This window comes from Crinia signifera, chromosome 3, assembly GCF_055691185.1.
Source record: "Crinia signifera chromosome 3, ASM5569118v1, whole genome shotgun sequence".
Lineage (NCBI taxonomy): Eukaryota > Metazoa > Chordata > Amphibia > Anura > Myobatrachidae > Crinia > Crinia signifera.
The window spans coordinates 242798666-242802275 of record NC_139219.1 but is presented as its reverse complement, the minus strand read 5'-3'; positions in this window follow the sequence as shown (position 1 = coordinate 242802275).

The window sequence follows — 3610 nt, the reverse complement described above, 5'->3', positions numbered from 1 at the left end:
CCAGAGTGTGGGTGAGGAAAATCACTGCCCGTGTTAAGAGATCTGCATACAGCACAATTGATGCACCGATAGCAGCCATTGCGGCGTTGTAGGAAATTGCCCTGCACAGATTGTTTTTTATCGAGTCCACTGATGTCAGTTTTGACCACCCAATCACGGATGTTTTTGCCCCTACTATAACAGGGCATGAGTCTAGTATCCTGCAGTTGTAATTCAGGGTCGGAATTCACTACTGTCCAAAGTTGCTTGCTAATCTTACGTATGCCTTCACTGGCTACATTGTAGTGATTAACCCACGTCATGGTTTTGTTTTGTCGTTTGGTCCCTGCGGGTTTAAGGGTGTCTGCACGATCATTGCACAGTGCCTTTTGTTTGGCTTTGAGGAGTTCATTTTTATCGTAACCCCTGATCATAAAGTCATGTAGCATCCTGTCAATATGCTCGATGGCTGTCTCACGGTTAGAGCAAATCCTGATTGCCCGTAAGAATTGTGAATAGGGTAAAGAAAATTTTAATTTGGGAGGATGAAAACTGGTGGCGTGAAGTGAGGTGTTCCGATCAGTCTCTTTGCGGAACAATTCAGTAGAGATTATCCCATCAGTCAATTTAACTCTTACGTCAAGGTAGTGGACAGTATCGTCACTAATGTCGTATGTAAATTGGACAGGGTGTCCAGAATTATTGTGTGTGAGGATGAAGGTCTCAAGGGAGTCACGTGTACCAGTCCATAGGACAAACAGGTCGTCGATATACCTGACGTAGAACAGAGCATGTCGACGGAACGTGTCATCAGTCAGCATGATATCATCTTCCACCATATACATGTAGGCGTTGGCATACGATGGGGCCACATTGGACCCCATCGCACACCCCGCCATCTGCAGGTAGAAGGTGCCGTCAAAAATAAAGTAGTTACATGTGAGTACCAAATCTAGCAAATCAATGATTAAATTGACATCAGGGCCGGTGTACAGTGGGTTGTCAGTAACTAGACGTCTGACAGCCGTCAGACCGTCGTTATTGGGAATAACAGTGTATAAGCTCGAGATGTCAAGACTGCAAAGCAGGGTGTTGGGGGGGATCCCAGAAATTCCGTTGAGTTTATTCAGAAAACTGGTGGTATCAAGTAGATGTCTATTGTGTTGAACAATACATGGTTGTAACTCTTGCAACGTGAAGCACGTTGGATCAATAAACTTAATACTTTAGCGCCTAAGGGACTTAATGAGACGGCTGGACTCTACTGTTTCCTGTAACATTTTCCTGCTTTAGTCAACTTTGACGCATTTTCACCCCACAGTCGACACACTATGCCGACTATCATTCATTCTGACTCGGACCTTGCGTCCGCTGACATACCCCTATTCAGAGTATTTATCTTATGTATTTACCTTACAGATTCCGCGGAATCGACCAGTGGTCTTTATGATTTTGCCATGGGTATGTGTGGATTTTTATGATCCCTTTTGTAAATATTTTGTACATATCGTATTGTTTTATTGTATCGATTATGTATTCACTCTATGTATATCATTTCACTTGCCATGTCCATTTTTTCTGAAAACCTGGGACCGGCCTTTTCCAGTCTGCACTTTTATTTCTCAACATTACTTTTTTGTATTTTGTTGGTTACCCCAGCAACCGGTAACGGGGCGATGACGTCATCCTTGGGCGCATCACCCGTTCAGGGAGTGTGTGGGTACCTTCACGTGGTTTGCTTCATGTATAAAGGTACGCTTTGTTTCTATGTGCACCATCCTGATGACGATGTAATAAACATCGAAAACGTTTGATCACGCAAACCTGCAGCTGTCACTTTATTTACTAAGCCTCCGGGTGCCGCCGTTCTTGTCTGTGTATATATATATATATATATATATATATAACAATACCCAGGCGCAAAATCTCCTCAGACCAGCTTGTCAAATCTTCAGATGCGTGCAGGTTTTACATGGACCAACCAGGACCAGACAGAGAATCTCAAAAAGAATGAGAAAAGCGCACAATGAGCAAAAGTATAACAGTTCTTTTACTGGATGTATAGGCTCACATACATGAAGGTTTATAATTAACAGCTTGCCAGCATAGGGAAGATCACAGCATGCGGTATCACAGCTACACGGTCAAACAAACGTCCAGCGCCCGATCAGCGTCTTCTGCTACCAGCTGCCGCTTGTTCTCCCTCACAATTGGACGTCACTCCAGCCTCTCCGTAGGCCACGCCCCTGACGAAGTCCATAGACGAAACGCGTTGGGCGTGGCCTACGGAGAGGACGGAGTGACATCCAATTGTGAAGGAGAACAAGCGGCAGCTGGTAGCAGAAGACGGTGATCGGGCGCTGGACGTTTGTTTGACCGTGTAGCTGTGATACCGCATGCTGTGATCTTCCCTATGCTGGCAAGCTGTTAATTTTAAACCTTCATGTATGTGAGCCTATACATCCAGTAAAAGAACTGTTATACTTTTGCTCATTGTGCGCTTTTCTCATTCTTTTTGATATATATATATATATTCCTCTTGTTTTGCTTCTAATTAAATTCCTGACAGCCAATGTTTTCTTGGCTTTATAAGTAGATATTCATTGAAGAGTTGTATATAAAAGCCAACGCGTGCATTATAATTAATGAAGGCAACATTATATAATGGGGAGTGCTGTGCTCCAAGGACAGCTGAGCCAACACTGCCGGTGATGTGATTACATGCACTGACTCGGCAGCTATGTGCCCCTGAGAAATATTTGACTTAGTAACTGTTGCGTTTGATGTTGTCCGTTTTCAGTTATTAATGTTCTCTATAGAGTTTATTCAGAAAACACAAATTATACTCATTGTAAACATAGATCATAAATATCACTAGGAACTCTTAAGGCTGTAGTTCAAAATCAAACATGAGTATTGCTCCAAAAGGGTATGATGGAACTATGAAAAACCTCTTGATACAATTTACAGGTTTATAGGGCCCGATTCAGAAGATTAGCAGCCCAACGATCACTTAGCAGCCTCCCCACCACAATGAAAACCCGCCCCTATTCACACCCATGTGAATAGGGGGAATCCATTTGCAAACCCTCATTGAATGGATCCCCCCATTTAGGTTTGCAAATATAAGTTGTACCCAAGTGAACAGGAGACTTTTGCTGTAGTGGCGTTGTATCTAATCGCAGAGGGTTAATGTTTTGCCGACAGATGGCGTGGCGTTTTTCCCAGTTGCGCATGTGTAGTGAATGGCTTCACCTGTTTCTTCATTTCTGAAAAAAAATTTTGTACGGACAGATGCATTATGGGTTCCTCCAGATCAACGCAAAGAGCTGTTATCCAATTTATTCATACAGAAGGTTCTAGATCACTGTGGACTAGATCACTTATAAATGAAGGGCGGATTGCTCCATGTGTCTACACTCTACAGTGATGGAGATGCGTGGTCCCGCACGCCACCAATGCCTGCTGAGATAGATAGTGTATGCATTATCTATCCTGCTTAGATCGCAGGGTTTTGCCTATAAGCCCCAGTACTGGTCGCAGGAGCATGCTCCTGCCACCAGTGGCTTTCTCCTGCACCGACTCCGTTTTCATCAGTCAAAATCGCTCAGTGACCAATCGCTCTGTGTGG